This window comes from Bos grunniens, chromosome 13 (genome assembly GCF_055505025.1).
Source record: "Bos grunniens cultivar Pamir isolate PY7600 chromosome 13, Bosgru_T2T1.0, whole genome shotgun sequence".
NCBI lineage: Eukaryota > Metazoa > Chordata > Mammalia > Artiodactyla > Bovidae > Bos > Bos grunniens.
Genome location: NC_141177.1, coordinates 32,967,537 through 32,985,205, shown reverse-complemented (window position 1 = coordinate 32,985,205; position 17,669 = coordinate 32,967,537). Strand labels below are relative to the sequence as shown.

The 17,669-nt window shown below is 38.8% G+C and overlaps 1 pseudogene across 1 annotated transcript; it reads right to left on the bottom strand.

The window, feature by feature from the left end:
- Nucleotides 1-347: 347 nt before the first annotated feature.
- On the bottom strand, nucleotides 348-1,584 carry LOC147360709 (proheparin-binding EGF-like growth factor pseudogene; annotated as a pseudogene). The gene has a single exon (XR_015140045.1). The product of XR_015140045.1 is annotated as a proheparin-binding EGF-like growth factor pseudogene (transcript).
- Nucleotides 1,585-17,669: the final 16,085 nt, after the last annotated feature.

Here is a 17,669-nt window from a genome sequence, read left to right as displayed (position 1 = left end):
AAAAGTAGCTGCTGATGTGGAGGAGAATGAGCCAGATTATACAGGCACATATAATTCATGACTAACAGCATAGTTTTTATCCTAAGAACAGTGAACATAAGCAGAAAACTGACATAAGTTGTTGTTGGTTTTGTTGTTATTTTAATCCTTCTGGCTGTGATGGCAAATAAATCATGGGGCACCCAAAAAATGATGAAACCAATCTGTAGGCTATTGAGAAGTTTGGGTAAAACATGAAGGTGATATTGATAGAATAGGAGTTCTCAAGATTGAGAAAAATAGATGGAATTGAGGTACATTTTTGAGAGCGAATTGACAGGACTTGCTAATGATTTTTTTTTTTAGAATAAAATAAATATATAATTTAAGAGGCATTTTGCAAACAAACAAACAAAAACAGTTGTTATTTTTCCATCTGGGTAGAAGTCCCAAAATTCAGAGTTCTCAGGTCTATGGTATTTCACAGTTAACCCATCAAATCCAGCGCTGGAGGGTCCAAATGGCAGATCCCTTGGTGGTGACTTGAGTACATGGCTTCTCGATCTTTGTTACTTTCTTCCAGTCCCCAAATCTTTCTTTCTTCCTCTCCTTCTGTTTTTTTTTTTTTTTTTTTTTTTTTCAGTCAAAGATCCTGGAGCATATGGAATTTAACTGGCGTTTTTAATCCAGAAGAGAAGTGTTCAAGCAAACGTATGGGGGTAAGTAGGGCTTGGTGCAGGAGAATCAGGACACGAAGGTCCCTCACTTTTGCTTTGTTCTGACCCAGATCCCACTGGACATATTCTGTTTGGCACTTGAAAGCTCTGGTATTTTGGCAAAGCAATTATGGGAGGCCCAATCTAGATGGCAACTGGGGATGAAGGAATCTTCATGGCTAGTTGTGAAGTCCTTCCCCTCTGGAGAATCTGTGATCAACTTGTATCTTCTCAGAGGTAGCAGTCCCCAGTTGATTCCTTGAGCACAGGTTCCTCTCAGTGGGACGTAGTCACACCCAACTTCACTTTCTCTTCATTTTCCACGTCATAACCTCCTCTCCTGTGGTACCAAAACATGAGAAGCCCCATGATGACCAGCAGACAGACGGATGACAGCACCAGAGCCACCACAACCAGGATGGTTGTGTGATCGCACGTATGTATATAAGCGATTTTTCACTGGGAGGCTCAGCCCATGGCACCTCTCTCCATAATAACCTGGGTAGCAGATGCAGGTTGGAACCCGGAGCTCCTTCACGTATTTGAATTCTCCGTGGATGCAGAAGTCCTTGTATCTCCGAAGACATGGGTTTCTCTTCTTCCCTCCTCCTTGCTGGGTGTGGCCAGAGGTTGTGGCTTGGAGGAGAAAGCAGCTCTGAAAAGGTCCAGGTTTGCCTCTTCCAAGTCCAGGACTTCCCAGCCTTGGCCACCTCCCACGGGCAGCAGCTGGTCCGTAGATTGAGTAGGGGAGTCCAGATTGCTGGCTCCAGCAGCCAGGACTCTCCAAAGCCGCTCCAGGCTCTCGCCAGTCACCAACGCCGAAAGCACTGCAGCAAGAAAGAGCTTCAGCACCACCGACGGCAGCAGCTTCATGGTCCCGGACTCGGCGGAGGAGGCGAGGCAGCAATCACTTGGCAGGACGGCGGCCACCGGACGCTGGCACGGGAGCCGGGCAGGAGAAGCTCTGGAGATCCCGGCGGGCACGGTCGGCTGTCGGCCTCTGGGTGCAAGTCTGCCTGGTATTTGCGCAGAGCTCGCGGCCGCTGGGCGTCTCTCTATTCACTCCGTCAGTCCGACCGCCAGAGCCCTAGTGCCTCAAGCAAGAGAGCCAGCTGCAGTCGACTTGCAGTTTTCTGGCTTCAGTAACTGAATCAATGGTAGTACCATTTACAAAGATGGAAAAAAACTGAGGCGAGCCAGGCTAGAGGAGGAAGCTAAGGGCAATGTTTAGGCCATAGTAACCTTGAAATGCTTATGAGACATCCAAGTAGAAATGCCAAATGGACAATTGAATGTTGGAGTCTCAGGTTTATAGGAAACATGTGGCCTAAAGGTAGAAAGTTGAACACTCTCAGTCTATAGTTAGGCTTAAGCTCTGGGAGAGAATGCACATTTATCTTTCCCAAACCAAGCCATACACAGTACTTTCCATTTGCCTTCAAATTTGAATCACTGATCTCTCAACTCTAGCTGCTTTACTTTCTAGATTTCCTTCCTCTATAAAGTTGTATCTTCTAAAAGTTTTTGAGCTCCCAAATGAAGCACTGCAAAGACTAACACAGTTTTGTTAAGAGAACACACTGGTCATAGCAAACACATACTTCCAACAGTAAAACAGATGACTGTAAACATGGAAATCCCCAGATGGCCAATACCGAAATCAGATTGATTATATTCTTTGCAGCTGAAGATGGAGAAGTTCTATACAGTCGGCAAAAAACAAGACCTGGAACTGACTGTGGCTCTGATCATCAGCTCATTGTTGCAAGATTCAGGCTTAAATTGGAGAAAGTAGGAAAAACCACTTGGCCATTCAGGTATGACCTAAATTAATTCCCTTATGATTATACGGTGGGGGTAGTGAGTAGAATCAAGAGATTAGATCTGGTAGACAGAATGCCTGAAGAACTATGGACAGAGGTTCATAACATTTTACAAGAGGCAGTGGCCAAAACCATCCCAAGAAAAATAAATGCAAAAAGGCAAATGGTTGTTTGAGGAGGCCTCACAAACAGTTAAGGGAAGAAGACAAGCAAAAGGCAAAGGAGAAAGGGAAAGATATACACAACTGAAGGCAGAGTTCCACAGAATAGCAAGGAGAGATTTTTTTAAAGGGCTTCTATGTGAACAATGCAAAGACATAGAGGAAAATGATAGAATGGGAAAGACTAGCGATCTCTTCAAGAAAATTGGTGATACTGAGGGAACATTTTATGCAAGGATGATTAATAAAGGACAGACATGGCAAAGACATAAAAGAAACTAAAAAGATGGAAGAGGTGGCAAGAATACACAGAACTATACAAAAAAAGTCTTAATGACCCAGATAAGCATGATGGTATGATCATTCACCTAGAACCAGACATAATGGAATGTGAAGACAAGTGGGCTTTAGGAAGCATTGCTATAAACAAAGCTAGTGATGGTGATGAAATTCCAGCTGAGCTGTTTAAAATCCTAAAAGCTGATGCTGTTAAAGTGCTGCACTCAATATGTCAACAAATTTAGAAAACTCAACAATGGCCACAAAGGTCATTCCAAAACCAAACAAGAGTAATGACAAAGAAGATTCAAACTATGGTATATATGAGCTCATTTCACATGCTAGCAAGGTAATTCTCAAAATTCTTAAAGCTAGGCTTCAGCAGTACATGAACCAAGAACTTCTAGATATTCAATCTGGATATAGAAAAGGCAGAGGTACCAAAGATCTAATTGCCAACATCCACTGGATCATAGAGAAAGCAAGGGAATTCCAGAAATTTTTCTGTTTCATTGACTACGCTAAAGTCTTTGACTGTGTGGGTCACAAAAATCTGTGGAAAATTCTGAAAGAGATGGGAATACTAGACTACCTAACCTGCTCTTGAGAAACCTCTATACAGGTCAAAAAGCAATAGTCAGAACTGGATACAGAACAATGGACTGGTTCAAAATTGAGAAAGGAATTCATCAAGGCTGTATATCGTCACTCTGCTTATTTAATTTATATGCAGAGTCCGTCATGCCAAATGCTGGGCTGGATGAATCACAAGCTGAAATCAAGATTTCTGGGAGAAATATCAACAACCTCAGATATGCAGATGATACCACTCTAAAGACAGAAAGTGAAAACGAACTAGAGCATCTCTTGATCTGGGTGAAAGAGAATGAAAAAGCTGGCTTAAAGCTCTACACTCAAAAAACGGAGATCCTGGCATCCAGTTCCATCACTTCATGGCAAATACATGGGGAAAAAAGTGGAAACAGTGATAGCTTTTATTTTCTTGGGCTCCAAAATCCCTGTGGATGGTGACTTCAGCCATGAAATTAAAAGACAGTTGCTCCTTGGAAGGAAAGCTAGTCAGTATAGCTTTGTCAGTAACGCTGACAAAACTAGTCAGTAAATTAAAAAGCAGAGCCATCACTTTTCCAACAAAGGTCAGTATAGCAAAGTCGTATACGGATGTCAGAGTTGGACCATAAAGAAGGTTGAATGCCTAAGAAATGAAGATTTTGAACTGTGGTGCTTGAGAAGACTTTTAAGAGTCCTTTGGACAGCAAGGAGACGAGTCAATACTAAAGGAAATCAAACCTGAATATTCATTGGAAGGACTGACGCTGAAGCTGAACCTCCAGTCCTTTGGCCACCTGATGCAAAGAGCTAACTCACTGGAAAAGACCCTGGTGCTGGGAAAGATTAAGGGACAGGGGAGAATGGGGCTTCAGAAGATGAGATGTTTGGATGGCTTCATCAACACAATGAACATAAGTCTGAGCAAACTCTGGGAGATAGTGAAGGACAGGGAAGTCTGGTGTGCTTTAGTCCACGTGGTTGCCAAGAGTTGAACGCATATGACTGACCAACAGTAACAAAATTTCCACTTGTCCCTTCAAGCTGACCAGAAAACAGCCACTTGGGCCCTTCTCTTTCAGGTGATTTTAACTACACAGTAGGAAAAAAAACCCACTGCAAACCACAACAAAAACCCCTGAGGTTGGTTTTCAGTGAAAGCTGAAAGTTTTTTTTTTTTTTTTCTTACTACAAGTGAAGTTACTCTTGGGACTATTTGCTCCTGATTTCTTTCTTGATCTTAGAAAGTTCCATTTATCCTTCATCTGTAGTTTTGTAATAGGGAAGAAGAAACGTGATTCCATGTTGGATCTGTTTCTTTTACTTTAACCTTTGTGCTCTGTTGCCTGGACATGTTGACTCTGTACTTTTGTAAAAGAATTTTGCCTATAGCCTGAAATACACAAAAGAGCCTATTTTCAAAGTTCTGACCTTTAAAGTATAACATTCTTCCATTCAGATAGAGATAAAAATTTGTAGCATAGAAAATAATATTTATCTAATTAAAGGTTTTCAAGAATATCATGACCTCATCTATGCAGACAGATGCAAGTTTCTGACACCAAGAAGTCTGCAACAACTAACCACATCCCCCTCCCCCTTAAACACAAAAGAAGCCAATTCTAACTCAGGTAAGATAGTTTTCTAGGACATGAATCTGCCATTTTGTTGGTCTGCTGGCTTTCTGAATAAAGTCATTATTCTTGTCCCAACAACTTGTCTCCCAGTGATCAGAACAAGTTTGGATTTAGTGAGCAGAACGAGTTTGAACTCAGTAACAGTTCTATTATTCCTGTGCGTGTTCTAAGTTTTTTCATGGTAAAATTCATGTTGACTCAGAATTCCAGATGTTGAGGTCTGAAGAAGTCCTCAAAAACTAGTTCAACCTGCTCATGTTACATATGAGAAAACAAACATATAAAAAGTATAAGTGACCGACAAACACTGTGGCTCTAATATGGACTTTATATTATTTATATTCTCTAATTTACAGAGAATAAATTGCTCATTGCTGAATAGATTGTTCTTTCTCTGCCCTAGACTACACAAATGCAGCTGACTCATTTCACCTTGTAAGTTCCTGGACAACAAAAGGCTTCAATTTCATTTCTAATTACACTTTTTAAAGCTACAGAGAGCTGCCCGCAAGTTCACTCTACTATAGGCCCCAGAATTGTTTCTCATTAAAGCTGGCCTCTTCTGCAAGTCAGACATTCACAGAGATTCCACAGGAAGAGAGCCTCTAAGACACAGCTTTATCTCACTATCTTATTAGGGTATATCATGACTCCAGTAGGAAATGCATAAAGTAACTTACATAATAAGTTTTACAATTTTATGCTCTGCATTTTGGGGATCTACAATATTTTATCCCATATTCATTTTGTTCTTTTTAATGATTGATTCCAAACATTCTCAGCTAAGAAGTTTTGAAAATGCAGAAAAGTACAAAGCAAGCAAAATTATCTATACCCTTACAAAACTTAGGTAATTACTTCATATTTTGTACTTCTTTCCAGATCCTCTTCCATGCATATAGGTTTGTACATGGGTTTTTCTTGTGTGTGTAGCTATGTAGATAATATTTTCATGTATGTTTACATTTTTCCATATGTACATATAAACATTATATACATAAAATATTTATATTATTTGTGTTCTCTAATTTTTTAATAAGGGATGTAACCCCTAGCAAAATACATAGCACATTATAAGCTCCCTGTAAATTCTGATTCTCTTATTATTTTAATCAAATATACGAAGTGTTGAAGCAAAAGTAAGGAATGTTCTTTGGACAGGGCTGTGGGATGCGCTCACAGAGCAAAAGTTGAGACCAGAAGATTTAATGACTCTCCCAATTTAGGGCTAGAACGATAAGTGGATGAGCAAAATGACTAGTATTTGTATCACTGAAAAGCCTGAACCCAGACTGGGAATGACAACAAAATCAACTAAGATCACACCCCTGCTTTGAGAATGAGCTGTAGCACAGAGCATGCTTGCCTCAAGAGGGAAGGGAAACCCATCTCAGTTTTAAATTTCATTCTCAAGGCTTTAAAATATAGAAAAATTGACTTTTCTCATAACTACCATCATCTTTCAAATACCCATACTACTCTGAGCCCTATTTGCCTAAGTTTTGCTTTCTAGAAATGATAGATGTTATTCTAGAGATGTAAGGGGAAGAGAGAACATCAGCATGCAAATGATGGGAATTCTAAGGTCAAGGATACCCAAATTCCTGGAAACACTCTACTGTTTAAACACTTTACTATGTAAAAGCTTTGGACATGAGTCTTTATTTCCCCTTCCCTGTAATGTATTATATATGCATTAATTTACACAAAATACTACAATTAGATTGTTTTTGGCATCCAACAGCTAGCTGTAAGTCACTTCAAGTGAGGGAGATCGATTCCTTGATACCTCAATACACTTTTCATCTTATCTACTGGCATTATTATAATTAACAAAAAAAAAAAACCCTACATCTTCTTTTCCTGTCATTATTTCATGGCCTCCCTCATCTGTTCATTAATTCTTAAAACTAAAAGCTTGCCTTTGACATTGAGACCATGTCTGCCTTAGTTGTGCAGCAGATGCTTTCTGCACACTGACATATTTGCCATCTTCACATTGCTTTTGCTTCCATATGTATTTTACTTCTCTTGAACAAAAAGTAGGTAATGGTCTTAATAACTAATTAGCATGCAATAATCCAATGATATTTGTTAAAGAAAAAGTAAAATATAACAAGATTAAAGGTTAAATATTATCTCATAAAATATTATGAAAAATAACATAAAAACTTAGAGATAGGCAGTGTTATTTAAAATCTCCTCTTTAGTGTCAAACATTTGAAAGTGCATAACTTCCCTAACAACCATTTATTTGATCAAGACTCTGAGGTCTTAACTGACCTCAAGCACAATACATTAATGGAAATACACTCTCCCGAGACAAAAGGGAAAAAATGCCCCAATATTCTTTGCCCTTGTCAGAGTGCTGCAGAGGAACTGCCAGCATCCAGATATTCTGGAAAGACACAACAAACTCTGATCCACTTCGGGGGCATTATATTCCTACCTGGGATATTTTTCCTCCTACTCCTTGCTAATTCAACTCTTTATTCATTCTTCAAGTGTTTGCTTAAACATCACTATCTAGAGAAAGTGTCCCAAATTCACATCTAAATTAGTCCCCTTTATGCCCAAATCATAATTCTTAACTTGCCCCTTGCAATTCTCATTCCAATTTAGCATTTCATTGTTTTATAGACATTTTACATCTTCCTCTTTCCCCACTAGACTCAAACTTTAACGAGAGCAGGAATCAGCTCCAATTTGTTCAATGCTGAATTCTACAAACACCTAGCATAGTTCATTAGAATGACAACTGTTGTGTTCAGTTGTTCAGCCATGTCCAGCTCTTTGCGACCTCATGGACTGCAGTACACCAGACTTCCCTGTCCACTATTTCCTGGAGTTTGCTCAAACTCACATCCATTGAATCTATGACGTCATCCAACAATCTCATTCTCTGTTGTCCCTTGTCTTCTTGTTCTCAATCCTTCCCACCATCCAGGGTCTTCAACGAGTTGGCTCTTCACATCAGGTGGCCAAAGGGTTGGCACTTTTGCTTCAGCATCAGTCCTTCCAATGAATATTCAGACTGATTTCCTTTAGGATTGACTGGTTTGATCTCATTGCTGTCCAAGGGACTTTCAAGAGTCTTCTCCAATACCACAGTTCAAAAGCATCAGTTGTTAGAAACTCAGCTTTCTTTATGGTCTGACTCTCACATCCATATATGACTACTGGAAAAAACATGGCTTTGAGTATATAGACTTCTGTTGGTGAACTGATGTCTCGGCTATTAAATACACTGCTATAATTGTCATAGCTTTTCTTCCAAGGAGCAAGCATCTTTTAATTTCATGGCTGCAGTCACCATCCACAGTGACTTTGAAGCCCTGTAAAATAAAGTCACTGTTTCTATTTTTTCCCATTTTATTTCCCATGAAATGATGTGACTGGATCTTTGTTTTTTGAATGTTGAGTGAAAAAACCAGCCTTTCACTCTCCTCTTTCACCTTCATCAAGAGGCCCTTTTGTTCCTCTTCACTTTCTGCCATAAGGGTGATGTCATCTGCATATCTGAGGTTATTGATATTTCTCCTGACTATCTTGATTCCAGCTTGAGGTTCATTCAGCCTGACATCTTGCATCATGTACCCTGTATATAAGTAAAATAAGCAGGGTGATATTTACAGCTTTGATGTACTCCTTTTCCAATTTTGAAACAGTCCGTTGTTCCATGTTCAGTTTTAACTGTTGCTTCTTGATCTGCATACAGGTTTCTCAGGAGGCAGGTAAGGTAGTCTGATATTTCCATCTTTTTAAGAATTTTCCACAGTTTGTTGTGATCCACACAAAATCTTTAATGTAGTCAATGAAGTGGAAGTAGATGCTTTTCTGGAATTTCCTTGCTTTCCTATGATCCAACAGACGTTGGCAATTTGATCTCTGGTTCCTCTGTCTTTTGTAAATTCAGCTTGTACTTTTGGAAGTTCTCAGTTCCACACTATTGGAGCCTAGCTTGAAGAATTTTGATCATTACCGTGCTAGCATGTAAAATGAGCACAACTGAACTGTAGTTTGAACATTCTTTGGCATTGCCTTTCTTTGGGATTGGAATGAAAACTGACCTTTTCCAGTCTTGTGGCCTCTGCTGAGTTTTCCAAATTTGCTGGCATATTAAGTGCAGCACTTTCACAGCATCATCTTTTAAGATTTGAAATAGCTCAGCTAGAATGCCATCACCTCCACTAGCTTTGCTTTTAGTCATCCTTCTTAGGGCCCACTTGTCTTCGCACTCCAGAATGTCTGGCTCTAGATGAGTGATCACACCATCAAGGTTATCCGAGTCATTAACATCTTGTTTTGTGTAGTTCTTCTGTGTTAAGATTAAGATATTTCTGTCCTTTATTGTGCCCATCTGTATGAAGTGTTCGCTTGGTATCTCTAATTTTCTTGAAAAGATCTTTAGTCTTTCCCATTCTTTTGTTTTCTTCTGTTTCTTTGCACTGTTCAGTTAAGAAGGCTTTCTTATCTCTCTTTGCTATTCTTTGAAACTCTGCTTTCAGATGAGTATATCTTTCTTTTTCTCATTTGCCTTCCATTTCTCTTCTTTCCTCAGCTATTTGTAAGACCACCTCATGTAACCATTTGTCTTTCCGCATTTCTTTTTCTTGGGGATGATTTTGATCACTGCCTCATGTACAATGTTATAAACTGCTGCCCATAATCTTCATGCACTCTGTCTATCAGATCAAATCTCTTGAATTTATTTGCCAGAATGACAATGAATAATCAATATGATGAAATCATCTATTAATTTTAGTAAAACCTCTGAATCATAGAGATATAAACCTTATAAATAGATCTTTAATTACCAGTGAAGAGAGCTTGAAATAAGTGGTACAAGGGTAGACATCAACAGACTGACTGAGAAGAGTCTTGGGAGATGCACTGTTGTTACTGGAGGAAATGAGGAAACTAAGACTTGGAGAACCTGTTAAGTTTATACAAACAGCAAGTGCTGGGACATACACTGGGTTCTCAATAACCATTTCATAAATGAATGAAATCACACGCTCATAGGACAAACTGTTAGGCAGTTTTACAGGTAACAATAGTCTTTTCTTTTCAGTAATGCAGTTTTCTAAAGTTTCTATGTATCAGTCCTAATTTTGCACTTCTGAAGCTCAAAAAAAATTGATTCTCTCATCTCCATTATATATCTTCAATTATTGTTTTATTCATTCATTTATTCATTCAACCAGTGTTTTAATGTAATCAATGTCAAATGCTATTCTAAGAACATAATGATGAACAAATATCTTCATAGAGCTTCCTGGGGAACAGATGAATAGCAAACCATCCCATAAGTGAAAATCACTGCAGTGCTACATATTTCACAGGAGAAAGCTGTGGGAGCGTATGACAGGAGAATCTGACCTAATAAGGGAGATCAGAAGGATAAAAGGTTTTATTTTAAATAGTCAAAGAAGAAGGAAAATGCATTCCAATAGAGGCAGTGGTATGCACCCTGTGACAGGAAGTGCAATATGTGTGAGGAACTGATAATGTCCATGTGGCAAAAATAGAAAAAGTTAAGAGTGCATGGTGTGATTTAAGGCTATAAGTACAGGTAGAGGCCAATCCATGCAAGGACACACAGTTACTTACAAGACTACTAAGGGCAAAGAAACTCTAGATGAGTTTCAACCTAGGAAACAATGTTCTCAGATTTGCATTTTGTAAAACATTTTTTTGACAAGATATTTGGAGGATATGGGAACAAAGAGTAGCAGCAGAGAGACCTGGATGCTACTCTCGGCAAAATATGTTGATGGTTTGGATAAAAAGGCATTGGAGATAGAAAGTAAACCAACTATTATGCTATTGGGATGTAAACTGAACAAGACATTATAGTTTGAGTGTGAAGGGGGAAATGACATTTGCAGGTTGACTTTCTGCTAACTTCTTATTCCAATATACATTTTCCCTCTTCCTTAACAACAAAACCCTAGATTTATCCGATGTGCCATGAAGCAGATAAAATTTATATTTTTCTGTCTTATGTTCAGGAAATATGACCAAAAATGTATATTGCTAAACATTGGCCAATAAAATATATGCGGGGAAATTTGGGCTTTTTGAGATTTTTTTCTTAAAAGGGAGAGGTCATGGCCTTATTCTCCCCTTCCTAAATCCTTCTGCTTGGAACTCAGATGTGAAATTGTAGCTTTACCAGTCAATTTGAATCATAAAGACAAGACTGAATATTGGAGAAGGCAAGTACTCACGCAGCAGCCCCAATCTAGGCTGTATAACACAGACTTCTTTTATCATGAGAAAATGAAATTTTTTATGTCAAAATCATCAATAGCCAAAGAATCTGACTTTATTCACAGCACAATACACTAGATAAATAGGGGTGCCGTTAGGTGGGAAAGATTTGAAGAAGTTCAGATAATGGGAAGAAGCACCAAGAGTTACTTTGAATGCAATAAGTTTGAGATGTCTCACAGATGATGAAGGAGGCAATGAGATGTACAAATACGGAATTTCTAAAGTGTCTAGATTAAGTATAGATATTTTAGGTCCCTTAGCATTTTGAAAGTATTTATAATCACATAAGAAAATTAAGTGAATCTACAGATTCATTGCAAATCTGTTAAAATATCAGATGGTTTTTCCATAGACATTGAAAAGCAGACCTTTAAATTCATGTGGAAATGCAAGGAACCCAGCATAGCCAAAACAATCTTGAAAAAGAAGAACAAAGTGGAAAGACTCAGACTTCTCATTTTTAAAACTAACTACAAAATTACAGTAATCAAAGCAGCATGGTACTGGCATAAAATGGCATATTAATCAATAGAATAGTATTGAGAGTCCAAAAATGAACCTTACATTTGTGATCAATTGATTACTTATTTATTTATGGCTGCACTGGGTCATCATTGCTGTGCAGGCTTTTCTCTAGTTGCAGAGAGTGGGGACTACTCTATAGTTGCATTGTGCCGGCTTCTCATTGCAGTGGTTTCTATTGTTGTGGAGCATGGGTTCTAGGGCACAGGGGCTTCAACAGCTGCAGCACGTGGGCTCAATAGTTGAGGCTCCCAGGCTCTAGAGCAGAGGCCCAATAGTTGTGCATGGGCTTAGTTGTGAGATCTTCCTGAATCAGGGATCAAACCCATGTCTCCTGCATTGGCAGGTGGTTTCTTCACCATTGAGCCACCAGGGAAGCCCAGTCAATTGATTTTTTGATAGTGTTGAAAATATTTAATGGGAAAGAAATAGTTTTGCAATATATAGTTCCAAGACATGATATGTACATCTGAAATAAATCAGTTGAATACCTCATACCATGCACAGTGCCCAGTGTCCCCCAGTAGACTCAGTCTCCCAGCCTGTGGCCCAGAGTATCCCTACAGGAATTGAATACAGAGACCAGCCCTGGGAGCCTGGATACTGAATCACCTGACTGGGTGCATGAGCAGTTTGTTCCTATGTATTTGCCTGCTGGCATCAGGCTCTCCTCACCCGCTTTATTGAGCTTGTCCTCACCCACTGAGCTATCCTTCTGGAGTCTCCAACTGCACAGCTCCCCCAACTGAGCCATTAATGAAGAGGTTTGCATGCATAATGAAGTATACACATTGCTTCATAGATGAAAATTATACAGTTAATAATAGACTTATACTCATATTACAGAAAAACTATTAGAACTCAATAATAAAAATATAAAAGATGTGAGTGGGCATATAAATGGTCAAAGAAGACATATAAGTAACCATAAAATGCAATAAAAATCATTAATCATTAGGAAAATACAAATCAAAACCACAATATGATACCACTTAACACCAGAATGATGGCTATAATCAAAATAACATAAAATAACAAGTGTTGGCAGGAATGTGGAAAAATCAGAACCCTCATACATTGGTGGTAAGAATGTAAAATGATGCATTCAGTGTTATTTAAATACTGTCTGGCAGTTTCTCAAAAACTTAAATGTAGAGTTACCATATGACCCAGCAAACCCACTCCAAGGTATATACCCAAAAGAAATGAAAACATATGTCCACCAAAAAAATTGTTCATAAATATTTATAGCAAACTTTATTCATAATAGCTAAAAGAAGAAATAACCCAAATGTCCTTTAAATTATGAATAAATTAATAAAATCTATTATATCCATAGAATAGAATATTATTTTATAATAAAAAGTAATGAAATTCTGATACATTCTATATCACGGATGAATATTGAAAACATGCAAAGAGAAATAAACCAGACACAAAACAATGCAAAGGAGTTATGCCATATGATTCCACTTATATAAAGAGTCCAGAATGGGCAAATCTGGCCACCTGATGCGAAGAGCTGACTCATTTGAAAAGACCCTGATGCTGGAAAAGATTGAAGGCAGGAGGAGAAGGGGATGACAGAGGATGAGATGGTTGGATGGCATCACCAACTCAATGGACCTAAGTTTGGGTAAACTCCAGGAGTTGGTGATGGACAGGGAGGCCTGGTGTGCTGCGATTCATGGGGTTGCAAAGAGTTGAACATGACTGAGCGACCGAACTGAACTGAATAGGAACATAAAGTAGATTAGTATTTGCCTATTAGTATTTGCCTAGGGTTGGGGATGGTGAATGAGGGAAGGAATGAAGAATGGCTGTTAATGGGTACAGGAGTTTCTTCGTGGGATGATTAAAATGTTCTGAAATGAGATAGTGGTGATAGTTACACAACTGTGTGAATATGTTAAAAAAAAAAAAAAACTGAATTGTACAATTGAAGTGAGTGGACATTATGGCATGTGAATTAAACCTGAATAAAATGATTAAAAAATCAAGAGAAAAAGCTAACTTTCCTTTGCCCATCAGAGCACGTTGATATGATGAACCCATAGCCTAAATGTGCAATTATTTGCTGCCTCTACATGGAAGGCACCTATCAAGCCACATTCTCATCTCTGTATCTGATAGCATCCTTTGCTTAGTACTCAAAGGCTCTTTTCTTGCTTTTCCCTCCCACCAAACTGTGCACATCTATAGAGAAGTGATGAGTTTTAATCTCAGGATTTCTAGAAAATTTGATCCAGATTTGTGTTTGGAATATACTTGCTGCTGCTGCTAAGTTGCTTCAGTCGTGTCCGACTCTGTGCAACCCCATAGACGGCAGCCCACCAGGCTCCCCCATCCCTGGGATTCTCTAGGCAAGAACACTGGAGAAGGTAATGGCACCCCACTCCAGTACTCTTGCCTGGAAAATCCCATGGACGGAGGAGCCTGGTAGGCTGCAGTCCATGGGGTCGCTAAGAGTCGGACACGACTGAGCGACTTCACTTTCACTTTGCACTTTCATGCACTGGAGGAGGAAATGGCAACCCACTCCAGTGTTCTTGCCTGGAGAATCCCAGGGACGGCGGGCCCTGGTGGGCTGCCGTCTACGGGGTCGCACAGAGTTGGATACGACTGAAGCGACTTCGCAGCAGCAGCAGCAGGGCCTATTGCGACGGCGCACAGAGCGCGGCCAAGAGGAGCTACCCCACGTCTGAGGTCAGGAATATACTTCAGTTCAGTCACTCAGTCGTGTCCGACTCTTTGTGACCCCATGAATCGCAGCACGCCAGGCCTCCCTATCCATCACCAACTCCCGGAGTTCACTGAGACTCACGTCCATCGAGTCAGTGATGCCATCCAGCCATCTCATCCTCCGTCGTCCCCTTCTCCTCCTACCTCCAATCCCTCCCAGCATCAGAGTCCTTTCCAATGAGTCAACTCTTCGCATGAGGTGGCCAAAGTACTGGAGTTTCAGCTTTAGCATCATTCCTTCCAAAGAAATCCCAAGGCCGATCACCTTCAGAATGGACTGGTTGGATCTCCTTGCAGTCCAAGGGATTCTCAAGAGTCTTATCCAACTAGCTCTTTGCAAAGTATTAATTTTTAAAATTCACAATTATTTAATTATATACTAAAAGTTAATTTCTTGTTTAATGCAGAAGCTGAAATGCAAATCTTCCTACCTTCTTTCTCATGTATTTGCAATGTTCACAAATGAGTTATTAATTTAGACTTGCATTACATTTGGGCTTCTAGATTGACCTTTTATGTCATTTCTGTACTATGCATATCTGTCTAGGTATCATCTTAATATGTGGCCATCTAGCCCAGCACCTCTCAAACTTGAACTGCATCAGAATCACACAGGAAGTTTGTTAAAACACATTGCAGGGCCTCACTCCCAGGGATCCTGATTCAGTGGTCTCCAGGTACAGACTGAAACTGTGTTTCTGATCATCTCCAAGGCTTTGCTGATGTTGCTACTCATAGACCACACCTGGAAGATTGAGGGGCTAGAGGACTAGCATGTGTAGGTTATACTCAAAAGTTGGGCATGGCTTAGGTCTGTTAGGGAGAGGTCAGGGCATTTATTGAATAATAAATTGATTATAGATATTCAATAATAAATAAATTATAGATATTCTTTATAGAAATCTATCACTTTTTAATAATTGCATTGTATCACCTACATGATAAATTTGGACTCATTAACTTTTATAATTATAATAAAGAATGTTAGTAAATGTGAAATATTGTTTGTAATTTATAGCAAAACAATGTCCTAGTAATAAAATGCTACTTTTCAAAGTATAAACAGTCAACTGAAACACACAATAAGACTAAGCTAAAACATCAATAAAATGGGGAAATAGCACAGGTAGGGAATAGGAGGGAGTAAATATTTTCTGAACAAGAATCTAATATACCATAGTTCTTAATGTACATTTAATTTGTACTCATAAATGACAGTTGTTTGAAGTCAAGCATGAAAAAATATCAATTATAATAGAGAGGTCACATAAATTATAGTAATCATGGAAACTTTTCTCAACATGAACACCATCAAATCAGCACATTAAATTTTTCTGATTAAAATTTCTGCATTTCAAATTGGAATAGCTTTCAATCTCAGAAATTCAAGAATTAAAAAGAGAAAATATTAACGCAACTGGGATTATATGCAATTTATCTTTTCATTTAAGATGACTGAAGAAGCTTCAGAGATGCTTTCTGCTTGAAAATAGGATACCAAACCAATTCTCTTATTACTTAGAAATAAATAACATTTTTTTAGAAAACTGGGCCAGCTGATTGCTAATCCAAAATGGTAATATTCTGAACATTTAAGCATTAATAAAAGCAATCTTTGTTTTTGATGATATAAAATGTAAAATTAAATTTCAAAACATATCTAACAAATAGTGAAAGTGAAGTCACTCAGTCATGTCCTACTCTTTGCAACCCCATGGACTGTAGCATACCAGGTTCCTCTGTCCATGGGATTTTCCAAGCAAGAATACTGCAGTGGGTTGCCATTTCCTTCTCCAGGAGATCTTCCTGACCCAAGGATTGAACCCGGGTTTCCCACATTGTAGGCAGACACTTTGCTGTCTGAGCCACTAGGGAAGTTAGAATATCTTCTAACAAAATATGATATATCATGCCATTTATACTTTATTTACCAATCATACCTTTATCATTTATAGTTTTATAATCATATTTTATACTGTAATTTTATAATTTTATAAATGAATAGTCTGTTCCCAATTTACCTGTTAACACATTTAGACATTATCTGTATACAGAGTATTAAAGATTCAATTTAAATAATTTTATAAAACATAAAAAAGTAAATAACTTTTTAAAACTATGTTATCATTATCATGAAAACATTTCACAATGATTTTTTTTTAATCCATAAAAGTGACTACAACTGTATATGTAGATTATTGCATTCAGTTCTATGAAAAGCATCAATCTTGTCCAACTCTTTGTGACCCCATGGACTGTAGCTTGTCAGGCTCCTCTGTTCATGGAATTTTCCAGGCAAGAGTACTGGAGTCAATTGCCATTCTCTTCTCCAGGCGATCTTCCTGGCTTTACTGTCTGAGCCACGGGGGAAGACCCAGTCTGTTCTAGGGCTGCTAGAAATCTGGCAATTTAAAACAACAGAAATGTATTCCCTCAGAGTTCTGGAGGACAGAAGTTCAAAATCAAGCTGTCAGCAGGCTTCATTTTCTTTAGAGGCTCTGAGTAGAACCCATTCTCACGCCTTCTTTCTGGTGATTCTTGGCTTCCCTTGGCTTGGTAGACACATCTCTGCAATCTGCCTCTGTCTTCACATAACTTTTCCTGTATGTCACCTCCTTTGATATCCAGGATGATCTTATCTCAAGAGTCTTACCTTAAATACATCAGCAAACACCCTTATTCTGAATAGTTATATTCTGAGATTTTTATGGACATATCTGGTTGGGGGTGGGGTGCAAAATTCAACTAAGCACACTTGTGAAAGAAGTTTGAGGATTAAAAATAATTGATAAAACAGCATCAATCCATTGCTTACCATTCCAACATGTTGCTTCATTCACCCACACATTTATTTTGCTCAATGACTGAGTACCTACTGTGCGCCAGGCACTGCATTAGGCCCTTGGATAATGAGTGACCAAAGTGATGATCACCTGTAAGAAGGTCGTTGTGTGCTGATTC